Source organism: Rutidosis leptorrhynchoides, chromosome 6 (genome assembly GCF_046630445.1).
Source record: "Rutidosis leptorrhynchoides isolate AG116_Rl617_1_P2 chromosome 6, CSIRO_AGI_Rlap_v1, whole genome shotgun sequence".
In the NCBI taxonomy this organism is placed as follows: Eukaryota; Viridiplantae; Streptophyta; class Magnoliopsida; order Asterales; family Asteraceae; genus Rutidosis; species Rutidosis leptorrhynchoides.
The window spans coordinates 3,828,799-3,843,683 of record NC_092338.1 but is presented as its reverse complement, the minus strand read 5'-3'; positions in this window follow the sequence as shown (position 1 = coordinate 3,843,683).

Here is a 14,885-nt window from a genome sequence, read left to right as displayed (position 1 = left end):
TGCCGTCTACATCTGCACCACCTGCACCATCTGCACCGCCTGCCCCACCAGCATCCCCCGTCGTCAAAGAACTAACGAGGGAAGTGCATATCCTCCGTACTCGGGTAACTGAGCTCGAGGAACAGATGTCCCACCTGATGGACATCATTTACCCACCTTCACCATAGGGCTATTGTATTAGATTTCCTTATGTAACTATGTTAGTAGTTTCATGTTTTACTCACGTATTGTACGGACTTTATGCGGATGTATGCCACTTTCTTATTAATGAATAGAACTTAATGTTGTTTGAAATTTTGTACGGTGTTCTATTTACGCTACTGTATGATGATTTTGTGGTATCTGTATCTAGTTGCTTTACTTAATTGTGTGTTGTGTTCCATACTGGGTGCCTTATGCTATAATATTATTGAATGCGGAATTTTGACGTAAGTCGAAACTTTTGTTCAGAGGAACAATGGCAAACGGAAGAGTCCCAAGGGAAACGCCCACAGTGGCACAGATTGAGGAAATGATTACTGCTCGAGTAGCCGCAGCTATGGCGAATGCCAACCCTGCTCCAGCTCAACCGGCCAACCCAGCTGTTCAGAACGGGTGTACCTACAAGGAATTCCAGAGCTACAAGCCCTACAATTTAAGTGGTACTGAAGGGCCAGTTGGACTGACGAGGTGGTTAGAGAAGTTAGAAGCTGTGTTCCGTGTGAGCAACTGCTCGGATATCACACCCCCAGTTAGGGCCTGGGCGAAATGTGACTTAATATCAAAATATACCAACATATTATAATAACGAGAACAATACTAAATGAGAATGTTAAACTTTATGGAGTACGCAGCGGAAAATGAAATGTCATTACAAAGGAGTAAAGTAAATGTTTAAATGCAATAGTAATAAATGCGATAATCTCATGATCCTATGTCCAAGTAGCATCACATAAGCAGTAGATAAGTAAGCTTGAATCAAACAGCACCTGAGACAAAATATGCTAAAGTGGCAACCAAAAGGTTGAGTGAAGTTCATAGGTTTAACAAAAGTTTGACCGTTGTTTTAGACCACAAGATTTAGTTTGTAAAGTTGATCTCCCGCAGGATCAAAAAGTTATGCCAAAGCGTGATATTTAGACTAAACGTTCAAGTTTGCCCCATGACAAGTTGTGTATGTCCTTGTTGGTTTAATTTCATTATCAAGTAATACAAAGACTTAGTCAAATGTATCGGGGACGTTACTCCCGATAGGCCTACCCCCAATAATTAAGCATGCAGCAGCAATTAAAAATATCACTGTAGGGACTTAGTCGGACATAGCCGGGTATATCATAGTTTAACAGTTTGGCACTTGTGTCTAAATTGTAAAAAGTAAAAATAGCATGTGTCTCACCCCAAGTAAAGTAAGTAAGTTTGCTAGCAATAAAGAGGGGCTATGAATTCACCTTAAATAGCAGTTGAAGTATTCCACGCAAGAAGGAAAGTAAAGCAAGTAAGTGATCTGGATATCAACCTAGAGGTATAACGTTTGATTAGTTAATGTCTAACTGACATAAGGTATGTTTATTAATATATCATATATATTGACAGTGACGGTTTTCGAGAATAGTTCATATTTCTCAAAAGTTTCTATTTTTGGAAACGTACTATTTATGGAAAGCTTCCACTATAGTAAGCTTCTGGTTTAAAAATGTCCGGGTTATAATTCTTAACAAAGATGTTGTACAATCTCGCCCAAACTTCGTTGCTAACATGCAAGTCACTCGAATGATCTATTGTTACCGAGTGGCCCAGGATCTCTTGACCAGAATCTAAGTCTTGGCATTCGAGATCCACAAGCATCCCATAATGGTAACAAGGATCACCCTAGGCCACAACTAGCGGTGATGTTTGTAGTCTTTGTACGCCGTCTTTAATTATAACCTTCACATTAGGTGCGTATATACATATATATTCATTAATTCAATTTTAATTATAATTCCTATATATTAATTCATAAAAATACTTTTATAATTTTTAGTAACATATATTACTAATTATAACATGTTATTTATTTTATTTTTAATTGCATATAATTTATAACATTATTTGAATGTTTTGGTAAAAAAAAAATAAATAATAAACTGAAGTAAAAAGTAAAAAGTAAAAAGTAAAAAGTAAGAAAAGAATACTTACTAGTAGTAATTCTTCAAAGAGAGAATGAGAAAAATTTTGGTGTGAGTTTGAATGAGAAATGAGGAGTATTTATACTTGAAAAAATTAGGTAAAAAGAATAAAATAATTAAAAGAAAAAGAAATATTTTAATTTTTAATGGGATTTTAAAATTCAAAAGTATTAAATGTTAGGTCATGAGATAATGCACAAAATAAAATAATAAAAGTAGTTTTTCCATTATAATTTTTAATTAAAAAGTATTTTATTTATTTATTTATTTATATTTTTTTTAAATTCATTTATTTTAAGGATTTTTTTTATAAATAAACAAATTGATTTAGTGCTTTTCCAAGAATATTTGTCAATATTTTTTTATTTAATTAATAAATACAAATTTTGTATAAAAATAATAAATAATTCGGTATTTTGTATTTTTAATAATAATTATAATTTTAATTATTAAACTATAGTTTTAGTAAGTTTGTAAATATTATTACATTTATATATAATTGGATTTATTATATAGTTAAATATATAATACATTAACTAAATAATAAAAGTGATACAAAGTTTATATACTTAATTAAATTATGTCAAATTATATAAATTAATAATATATTATTTATTTAAGCGTACATTGATGACTAAAAATTACTATTCGGTCAATATTTAATTGTATATAACAACCCTTAATACATATAGTCAGGAAGATAACCCTAGGGTTAATTCAGTAAATTTAGAAGTCGAAAAGTGAGGGTTGTTACAGTACATCCCCGTTAATAAAAACTTCGTCCCGAAGTTTTAGGTAGACTTCTCGGATGCATCAGCGGATGAGAAGAGATGGGGATATTTCTGTTTCATTTGGTCTTCACATTCCCAGGTATACTCGGGGCCACGTCGTGAATTCCAACGGATCTTAACAATAGGTATGGTGCTTTGTTTTAAGCGTTTTGCAGATCGGTCCATGACTTCTACGGGTTCCTCTATGAAGTGCATTTTATCATCAATGCGAATGTCATCCAAAGGAATAACGAGAGTGTCATCAGCAATACACCGTTTAAGACTTGAGACATGAAACATATCATGTACTTGACTGAGTTCCGTTGATAGTTCTAATCGATATGCCACGGGACCAATTCTTTCAGTGATTGCGAAAGGTCCAACATATCGTGGACTGAGTTTACTTCGTTTACCGAAATGGACAACACCTTTCCAAGGGGATACTTTCAACATGACTTTATCTCTAACTTGGTATTCGATGTCCTTTCATTTCTTATCGGCATAACTCTTCTGTCGGCTACGGGCAGTTTCTAAACGTTGCTTGATTTGAACGATCTTTTCGGTAGTTTCGTGAATAATTTCAGGACCAGTTAAATGTCTGTCCTCAAGTTCATCCCAACATAGAGGGGATCTACACTTCCGTCCATATAGAGCTTCAAAAGGTGCAGCTTTAATGCTAGAGTGATAACTGTTGTTATAAGAAAATTTAACTAAAGGCGGATGTCTATCCCAGCCTTTGCCGAAGTCGATAACACAAGCACGAAGCATATCTTCCAATGTTTGAATGGTTCGTTCACTTTGACCATCAGTTTGAGGATGATAGGCTGTACTCATGTTGAGTTGAGTTCCAAGAGCAGATTGTAAAGTTTTCCAAAATCTAGAAACAAATCGACTGTCGCGTTCAGAAATAATCGAGATACGAACACCATGACGCGAGACGATTTCTTTAATATAAAGCTGTGCTAATCTCTCCATCTTGTCGGTTTCCTTGATCGATATGAAATGCGCAGATTTAGTAAGACAATCAACTATGACCCAAATAGTATCATTACCGTTCGAAGTCTTAGGTAACTTAGTAACAAAGTCCATAGTGATGCACTCCCACTTCCACTGCGGAATATCGGGTTGTGTCAACAGACCAGAAGGCTTTTGATGTTCGGCCTTGACCTTCAAACAAGTAAGACACTTACTAACATAAGTAGCAATGTCGGCTTTCATATTAGGCCACCAGTAGAATTGCTTCACATCGTGATACATTTTATTGGAACCGGGATGAATAGAATATCTAGTCTTATGAGCTTCATCCAAGACTAGTTCACGAAGATTACCGAAACGAGGAACCCAAATTCTGTTGCCAAAGTACCGTATACCATTAGCTTTCACTTGGAGTTGGTTCTCGAAACTGATAGGTCCTTCACCTTCATTAAGTGTTGTTTTAATAGCTTCCAGTTGAGCTTCGCAAATTCGTGATATAAGATTTGATTTGAGTTTCAGGTTTAAGGCACGAACACGTTTAACATCGTCTTTTTGACTAAGGGCATCGGCAACTACATTTGCCTTGCCAGGATGATATTCCATCTTACAGTCATAATCGTTCAATAACTCGAGCCATCGACTTTGCCTCATGTTCAGCTATTTTTGATTAAAGATGTGTCGAAGACTTTTATGATCAGTGTACACCGTAAAATGGGTACCATACAAATAATGTCTCCATATCTTTAATGCAAATACCACGGTACCTAACTCAAGGTCATGGGTGCTGTAGTTCTCTTCATGTTTCTTCAACTGTCTAGATGCGTAGGCAATAACCTTTTCACGTTGCATTAAAACACAACCAAAGCCTTGCTTTGAGGCATCGCAGTAAACAACAAAATCGTCAGTACCTTCAAGTAAAGATAGAATCGGGGCTGTGGTCAACTTCTCCTTTAGAATCTTGAAAGCAGATTCCTGTTCTTCGGACCACTCAAATTTCTTCCCTTTTTGTGTTAGCTTCGTAAGAGGTTTAGCAAGAAGTGAAAAATCCTTTATAAATCTCTGATAGTAACCGGAAAGTCCCAAAAATTGGCGAATATGCTTCGCAGTCTTTGGTATCTCCCAGTTCTGAATAGCAGTGATTTTAGCAGGATCAACATGTATTCCTCTTCTATCAACAACATGTCCAAGGAATTGTACGGTTTTGAGCCAAAACTCGCATTTAGAAAATTTAGCATAGAGTTGTTCCTTTCTTAAGAGTTCAAGAATCATACGCAAATGTTGCTCATGTTCTTTCTCACTCTTGGAATAGATCAAGATATCGTCAATGAACACAATAACGAATTTATCGAGGTGAGGCTTGCAGACACGATTCATAAGATCCATGAATACAGCAGGAGCATTGGTCAAACTAAAAGGCATGACACAGAATTCATAATGTACATATCGAGTACGAAAAGCAGTCTTAGGAATATCGGATTCCTTGACTTGGAGTTGGTGATAACCAGACCTAAAATCAATCTTTGAATAAACACTTGACCCTTGAAGTTGATCGAATAGATCATCAATACGCGGCAACGGGTAACGGTTCTTGATAGTAAGCTTGTTAAGTTCGCGATAATCAATACACATCCTTAATGTACCATCTTTCTTCTTAACAAACAGAATAGGAGCTCCCCATGGGGACGAGCTAGGACGAATGAAACCTTTATCCAATAGTTCTTAGAGCTGGTTGGATAATTCCTTCATCTCGGAGGGTGCTAAACGATATGGCACTTTAGCAATAGGAGCAGCACCGGGAGTTAAATCAATTTGAAATTCAACTTGTCGAGGAGGTGGAAGACCAGGAAGATCTTCGGGAAACACATCGGGAAAGTCTTTAACCACTGGTACATCTTCAATACACTTCTCTTTCGATTCGATCATCTTAACGTGGGCTAGAATAGCTGGATAACCTTTCATAAGGTGTTTGTGGGTTTTAATACATGAGATAATGTTGAGATTGGAACCATTCTTTTCACCTTGGATGATAAGAGTCTCTCCATTTCCCAATGGAACATGAACGGTTTTATCATAACACATGATGGCAGCTCTCAATGGACGTAACCAATCCATTCTAACTACGACATCAAAACTTCCGAGTTCGACCAGCAAAAGGTCTATCTTAAATTCTTTATTGGCTAAGATTAGGTTGCAGTTTTTATAGATCTTATCGACTTTCATGATCTTTCAATTGGCTACTTCTACTAATCGTTTAGTTTCTAAGGGTTGAGGCTTTTCAGTAAATTGGGTACAAAATTCACTAAACACATAACTTCGGTCAGCACCAGTATCGAATAAAATAGATGCGTAACAATTATTGACAAGATACATACCCGTGATGACCTCATCCTCATCTCGAGCCTCAGCAGCAGTGATAACAAATGCACGACCCTTAGAAGCAGTAGCATTAGCTCCAGTAGAGGGATTATCCTTCTTCTTAGGATAATTAGGACTAATGTGTCCCTTTTCTCCACAAGTATAGCAGGTTGGAGGAGCTTTGGCTGGAACAATAGCCTTATCCTTTGGAGGAGTTTTACACATCTTAGCAACGTGTCCCACTTTCTTACATAAACTCATCAACTTTCTCGTTCCTCGCCTTTTGCTTCTCATAAAGATACTTGAGGTTATCGTAGAGGTTGGTAACGCGGCTGTTGACTGCGTTGTTATCGTACCCCTTTAGAGTAAGCTGCTTATTGACTCGATTTCTTTCCATATCCAACTAGAAATCAACATTCTCCTTGAGATGAGCAAGTGATTGCTTTTCCCAACGGGTGTTACGTTCTTCCTCATACTTCACCAACTTTATCTCTTTCTTTAACTCCGCGTTTACCTCCAAGAGTTTCTTAATTTCACGATTCTTCTCATCCATACGAACCTCCATTCTCGCCACGTGGCGAAGCAAACCTTCCAAGTTTCTCTCGATATCTTTTTGCAGGCTCATGATCTCATACTTAGCAGCATCATCATAAGAAGGAGATCGGACTCTTTTCCTTGATGGACCAGTTTCCTCAGGACGTTTCCCCTTGTCTCTAGTTTTCGGGGTCGGGTAGTGATCAGGAGAATTAGGTAAAGTATCCAGACTATAGTTTAGTGAACGAGGACCACCAAAGCCATAAGGTGGACTTTGGGCTGGTCTTTCAGTGGAAGACCATTTAGTATCTTTTTCGATCGGCTTGAAAAGAGTCATTTTGTTCGCTTGATGAAAATTAGACATTATAACATTAGGAAAGAGACTTTGATTAGCATTTTAAGCTAAGATTATCAAAGCAAGGTTGTTAAGATAATAAGGTAATCCTAAGTGCTTTAAGTCTAAGGCAGGAAAGTTTATAGTTTCCTAGATTGCTAAGGCACCCTAGCTAACACATAAGGCACACACAAAAATGCAATCCTGGTTCTCTATAACAGCCTGGTTATGTTCTGATACCAATCTCTGACACCATGTGACACAGATTGGGGTTAAAACCCAAACAGTGCCTTTCCTACCAATAGGGTGACCACTGAGCGTACCTTAGACTCTGATTTTACAGCCCGCGTCACCGCTGTTATTTGGCGAACCATAAAAAGATCGCAAGGAGTAAGAGCCAATGCTTCGTCACAGGTAACACTGTGAGAAGCCCCTCTACAACTAACTCACCCAAAGTCGTTGCCATTAACCGAACCCGAATGTTGGGAACGTTAACCGATCGTTGCTTTGGACGCAGTTAAACTAGCTCTGATACCAATCTATCACACCCCCAGTTAGGGCATGGGCGAAATGTGACTTAATATCAAAATATACCAACATATTATAATAACGAGAACAATACTAAATGAGAATGTTAAACTTTATGGAGTACGCAGCGGAAAATGAAATGTCGTTACAAAGGAGTAAAGTAAATGTTTAAATGCAATAGTAATAAATGCGATAATCTCTTGATCCTATGTCCAAGTAGCATCACATAAGCAGTAGATAAGTAAGCTTGAATCAAACAGCACCTGAGACAAAACATGCTAAAGTGTCAACCAAAAGGTTGAGTGAAGTTCATAGGTTTAACAAAAGTTTGACCATTGTTTTAGACTACAAGATTTAGTTTGTAAAGTTGATCTCCTGCAGGATCAAAAAGTTATGCCAAAGCGTGATATTTAGACTAAACGTTCAAGTTTGCCCCATGACAAGTTGTGTATGTCCTTGTTGGTTTAATTTCATTATCAAGTAATACAAAGACTTAGTCAAATGTATCGGGGATGTTACTCCCGATAGGCCTACCCCCAATAATTAAGCATGCAGCAGCAATTAAAAATATCACTGTAGGGACTTAGTCGAACATAGCCGGGTATAGCATAGTTTAACAGTTTGGTACTTGTGTCTAAATTGTAAAAAGTAAAAACAGCATGTGTCTCACCCCAAGTAAAGTAAGTAAGTTTGCTAGCAATAAAGAGGGGCTATGAATTCACCTTAAATAGCAGTTGAAGTATTCCACGCAAGAAGGAAAGTAAAGCAAGTAAGTGATCTGGATATCAACCTAGAGGTATAACGTTTGATTAGTTAATGTCTAACTGACATAAAGTATGTTTATTAATATATCAACTATATTGACAGTGACGGTTTTCGAGAATAGTTCCTATTTCTCAAAAGTTTCTATTTTTGGAAACTTACTATTTATGGAAAGCTTTCACTTATAGTAAGCTTCTAGTTTAAAAATGTTCGGGTTATAATTCTTAACAAAGATGTTGTACAATCTCGCCCAAACTTCGTTGCTAACATGCAAGTCACTCGAATGATCTATTGTTACCGAGTGGCCCAGGATCTCTTGACCAGAATCTAAGTCTTGGCATTCGAGATCCACAAGCGTCCCATAATGGTAACAAGGATCACCCTAGGCCACAAGTAGCGATGATGTTTGTAGTCTTTGTACGCTGTCTTTAATTATAACCTTCACGTTAGGTGCGTATATACATATATATTCATTAATTCAATTTTAATTATAATTCCTATATATTAATTCATAAAAATAATTTTATAATTTTTAGTAACATATATTACTAATTATAACATGTTATTTATTTTATTTTTAATTGCATATAATTTATAACATTATTTACATGTTTTGGTAAAAAAAATAATAATAATAAACTGAAGTAAAAAGTAAAAAGTAAAAAGTAAAAAGTAAGAAAAAAATACTTACTAGTAGTAATTCTTCAAAGAGAGAATGAGAGAAATTTTGGTGTGAGTTTGAATGAGAAATGAGGGGTATTGTTGAGTCCCCAAAATAATTAAGGATTTAATTATGACAAAACTGTAATTTATTTGAACTAAAGTGTTATGTGCAGTCAGCACAAGTTTGTTTATGTATATACAGCAGATATTGCTGTGTCGAGTGTTTAGTTTGCTGCTCAGTCTACCAGCACAAGGTAGACATTGTTCTTTAATCAGCACAGGATGTGTACTCAGGAAATCAAGAACATGAAGTGACTTAGCAATGAAGAACCAGCACAGCTGGAATGCAGCTCACTACACAAGACAGCTATGCTCCATTATAAGCATAGTCGTTTCCCGAGTGGTCTACATCAATGGTACTATTCAACAGAAGTCAAAGACAAAGTTGAACAGAAAAGGACACGCGTCGGCGGCTGACAAGTGACCTTACAAGACCATGTGGGAATGCAGAAGGTTAACGCATGTGCAGACATGGGTTATACTTTGTCATCACCTAGGGAACACAACATTCTATTTGTTTAATCAAATAGTGGTGCCAAACCGAATTGGAGTGTTCCTGCAAATAGCTACCCAAGAGGAAAGAAGAGAGCATGCTCTCTGATATAGTTGTCTCCACAAGTACAGACATGCTATGTACCAGTGGACAATAGAACTATTACACGGTTAATAGGACTACTATAAATTGTTGTATCCACTATTGTTACAACTAGTGGTGTGAGTTTATTTTATAGAGTCAAAACGTGTAATAGCTGTTAGTTTACCTCTTAGGTATAATCTAGGTAATCTGTATCAACCAACTATCATTCCGCCAAGGATAGTTGTGATTCTTTGTGATTCAATCAATAAAGAATAACTGTTAAAAATTACCTGTGACTCTATTTATTTGCATGCTTGAATTCACCCCCCCCCCCCCTCTACAATACTCCTGTTGATATCAAGGGACCAACAACTGGTATCAGAGCTTCAGTCTTAATAATTAATATCTTGGATCTGAATTTTCTCATGGTTGCATATTCTAATACAGCTTACCTTGAAAATGGCTCATCCAATAGACCACCCAAATTTGATGAAGATGAGTATGAAACTTGGAAGGCAAGATTCATGCTTCACCTTGAGTCTATTGACCCACTCATGCCTGGTATCGCCACAGATGGTCCATTTGTGCCTACTGAGACTATTGGTAGTGCACCAGCTACAGCTGACACTCCTGCTGTTCCTGGCAGAGAGGTTATTCTCACTCCTTCTAGATGGGATGCTGAGGATAAATGTCGTGTTGGACTTAACCCTAAGATCAGAACCTTGTTAGCTATAACTTTTCCTAACCCACTGTTCAAACTGATTAAGGGAAAAGAAAATGCCAAGCTTATGTTGGACTATCTAGATGTTACCTATGAGGGTATGGGAGAAGTTAGGCAGAACAGAATGATTGCTTTAAAACGAGAATATGAAATATTCTTTGCCTAAAAAACGAAACCCTTAAGCAAAACTTCATTAGGTTTAACTCCTTGATTGCTGACCTGACACTCTGAATGTCACTTATACTGAGTTTGAACAAGTTAACAAATTCATAGATTCACTGCCCACTAAATGGAAATCTATTACTGAACCCTTAAGAACCACTCAGACCCTAAAGAACTTTAACATGTCTTCTCTCTACAGTTCACTTTGGAACCATGAGAAGGCAGAGGCTAAATTTGAACTTAACTTGAAAGAAAACTTTAGGTCTGCCCCAACCACTTCAAAATCTTCTAAGACAGATGATACTGCTCTTATTGCTGCTGCTAAAAAGAAAGCTCAAAAGGCTTTACTAGTTCAAAAGTTGCTGGCAGAAGAAGAGTCAGCTGGGAGTGATGTGGATAGTGGTACTGAGTCTGAAGAAAGCAGTGATGATGAAAGTGATGCAGAAGGGTTTGCTGAAGGTATGGCTTTGCTGGCTAGGCGGTTCAAAAGGTTCAATCGTAATAGAACCAGCAAGTCATACAAAGGGAGTAAGAAACCGAGTGCTAGGTATAGCAGCAAGTCAGTCAAGGGTCCTAAATCTGAGTGTTATAATTGTGGAAAGGTTAGATATTTTGCTGCTGAATGCATGTCCAGGAAACCTTCAACTTCACATGCTAACTCTTTCTCAAAAGCTGACAAGTACAAAAACAAGTACAAAGCTATGAAAGCTCAGATGAAGGAAAGTGCTAAGACTGATAAGAAGGGTAAAAATCCAGAAAAGGTTCTAGTTGCTGATCATCATGATTGGGATGAAACCAGCTCGTCGTCTTCCTCTGATAGTGATACTGATGATGATGGTGCTGGTTATGCTCCAGAAAAGAAGCTGTGTTTAATGGCCAAGGAGGTCAAGGAGTCTGATGAGGATGATAGTGGTAGTAAGTTTTTGGCTGATATGAGGGAAGCTGATCAGAAAAGAGATTCTCCTCAATGGAAAACTGAATTGATGTATAAGGTTGATAATTTTCGAACTTATACTGATGATGAAAAGGCCGAAATGTTTGACTACCTAAGAGTTGACTTATGTAGAGGCAGCAAACGTGAAGAAGTTTTGATATCAGACAACAAATCTTTAAATGAGAAACTTAAATGCAATAATGATGAAGTTAAAATCTTGAAAGATGATATTTCAAAACTCGAAAAACAAAATTTTGCTTTAAGGTCTCTTCACGTTGAAGCAGCAGAAGTCAAGAACCAGCTGGATAATCTTAAAAAGGTTGTCGCTTCATGGTGTACATCTGCTCAACGCACAGCAAAGTGTGTTAACGAGTAGGTGCCTGCCCAATTTGAAGCTTTCTTTGCTAGTGACTATGCTACTGCTGCTATTGCAGAGGTTACTTTCATGGACCCAATTCTTGAAACAGATCCTGAAGCTGTCTTGCCAAATACTTTTGCCAAGATAGTTAAAGGTAAAAAGGTCTTGACAAATAAATTTGTTAGACCTGCTATTATGTCCCCACCACCTGCCATGAAAGAGATTTTAGAGGATGAGGTTAGAGCAAGAGAAGCCAGTACCTCAATTGATGAGACTACTGACCCCTCAAGCATCTACTACATGACTCCAAAAGAAAGACGTATCAAAAGGGAAATCACTGAAAATAATCTTAGAAAAGTTAAATCTACTGATTCCCCTTCGTGTTCGAGTTCCAATTGTGCTGAGCCAGCTGATGACAAACTTACTGGTCAACCAGTAGCTGCAGACAAGCCAGTCAAACGTAATACTGGCAAGTCCAAGGCAGCAGGAAAAACATCTTCTAGTTCATCAGCTTCAGTAGACAAGCCAGTAACTTTCCACGCTGGCTCGTCAAATGATAAAGGCAAAGCAATACGTCATGACTATGGTACTGGTTCTAAGAAGAAAGTTTCCCTTAAGGGAAAAGCAAAAGTGGACTCGAATGAAGAGCTGTCTATCACTAAGATTATGACAGTCAAGCTTGACCAGCTTATTGAGGCAGTAACCAAACATCACCCCGATCCCCTTTACAATGTGTATGACCCATCACCGATACCAAATGTGAGAAAATGCTACAAATGTGGCAGCAAGTTTCACTTAGCCAACCGGTGTCCTTTTACCCCAACCTCGTCTGCTGATGCTTCTTCAAGCAAACCATCAGACAGGAAGAGATCATCAAAGATGACCCTTCCAGAACCCATCCTTGGATGGGTTCCCAAAAAGAACTAATCTCTTAGCTACTGTGCAGGGCATTCAAAACAAGCAAATCTGGTATTTCAATAGTGGATGTTCGAGACATATGACCGGATGTAAGTCCTTGCTAATGGACTATCAAGAAAAAGATGGTCCAGTTGTTTCGTATGGAGATAATTTGTTAGGTTACACAAAGGGTTTTGGTACTTTGACTAATGGGAATGTCACATTCTCAAATGTTGCATATGTAGTTGGGCTTAAACATAATTTACTCAGCATAAGCCAAATGACAAGCAAGAACAAGATAGTCCAATTCAGAAAGAAAATTGGCACTATTTTTGATAAGACAGGGAAGCCACTGCTGACTGCAAAACGTAATGAAAACATATATCAAATTGACATGAACACATCAGTCACAACAACTGATACTTGTTTCTATTCGAAGGCAGCAGACAACCTGAAATGGTTATGGCACAAGAGACTCTCACATCTCAACTTCAAAGATATTCACAAATTATCCAGTAGAAGTTTGGTGTCTGGGCTACCCACCATGTCTTATGTAAAGGACATACTGTGTCCTGGTTGTGAAAAAGGAAAACATCACCATGCCTCATTCAAATCAAAGCAAATCTCATCTGTTGAGAAACCATTTCATTTACTTCATATGGATCTTTTTGGTCCTGTTAATGTGGCCAGCTGTAGTGGGAAGAAGTATACACTGGTTATTGTTGATGAATATTCCAGATACACCTGGGTATTCTTTTTGAAGCAAAAGAGTGAAGCTGCTGATTAAATTATCAATTTTATCAAAAGAATGGAGCTTTTAAATGGGCAACTGGTGAAACAGCTAAGAAGTGATCATGGTACAGAATTCAGAAATGCTACATTAGAAGAATTTTGTGCTGATAAAGGTATTTCACAGAACTTTTCTGCTGTGAGAACACCTCAACAAAATGGTGTTACAGAAAGAAGAAACAGAACTCTCATTGAAGCAGCAAGATCTATGTTAGCTGAGTCTGGGCTGAAAAATTCATATTGGGCAGAGGCTGTGAACACTGCATGTTTTACCCAGAATAGATCTCTAATTGTGAAAAGACATCAGAAAACTGCTTATGAAGTTCTCAAAGGAAGAAAACCCTCAATCTCATTTCTTCATGTATTTGGCACTCCCTGTTTCATTCTAAACAATAGGGATCAGTTGGGCAAGTTTGATGCTAAGGTTGATAAAGGTATATTCTTGGGATATTCCAACATGTCAAAGGCATATAGGGTTTTTAATAAAAGAAGGGGTTGTTTTGAAGAATCGATTAATGTTACATTTGATGAAACTGCCCCAGCCTCATCTTCCAGTCAAGAAGATGAAGAGTTATTGTTTGAAGAGCCTACTCAGCAAGGTCTCGATGATGAAGAGGAACCATCTGCAAATCCCTCACCAATCCATGTTGCTGGGTTCTCTGATGATGAGATGGAACACTCTGTTCCATCTGTGTGTAAACCAAGTGGACCTACTAGCTCTACTGAAGTCCTACAACTTGAGCATAGGTCTACTGGTTCTGAAGGATCACAAGCTGGTACTGGTTACAATAATACTGAACAGCTATCTCCAATTGCTGCTCATACCTTTGAACCAGCTGATGATCAAGATGCTGTGTGTTCCACGACAATCTCACCTGTTCATAACACTAGATGGACAAAAGAGCATCTAATTGAGCAAGTCATTGGTAATCTGACTAGTGGTGTTAAAACAAGAAGGCATGCAACCAGCAATTTCTGTATGCATGTAAATTTTGTGTCTACCATTGAACCTAAATTTCCTGATGAAGCAATCAAAGATCCAAGATGGGCAGGAGCTATGCAAGAAGAGATCTCCCAGTTTGATAGGAATAAGGTTTGGACATTGGTACCTAAACCTGATGATGAAACTAAGAAAATCATTGGTACCAAGTGGGTTTTCAAGAATAAGATGGATGAAGGTGGGATTGTGATCAGAAACAAAGCTAGATTGGTAGCTCAAGGTTTCAAACAGGAAGAAGGATTGGATTATAGAGAGACTTATGCTCCAGTGGCTAGGATGGAAGCTATCAGACTGTTCTTGGCGTATGCTGCTAAGATGA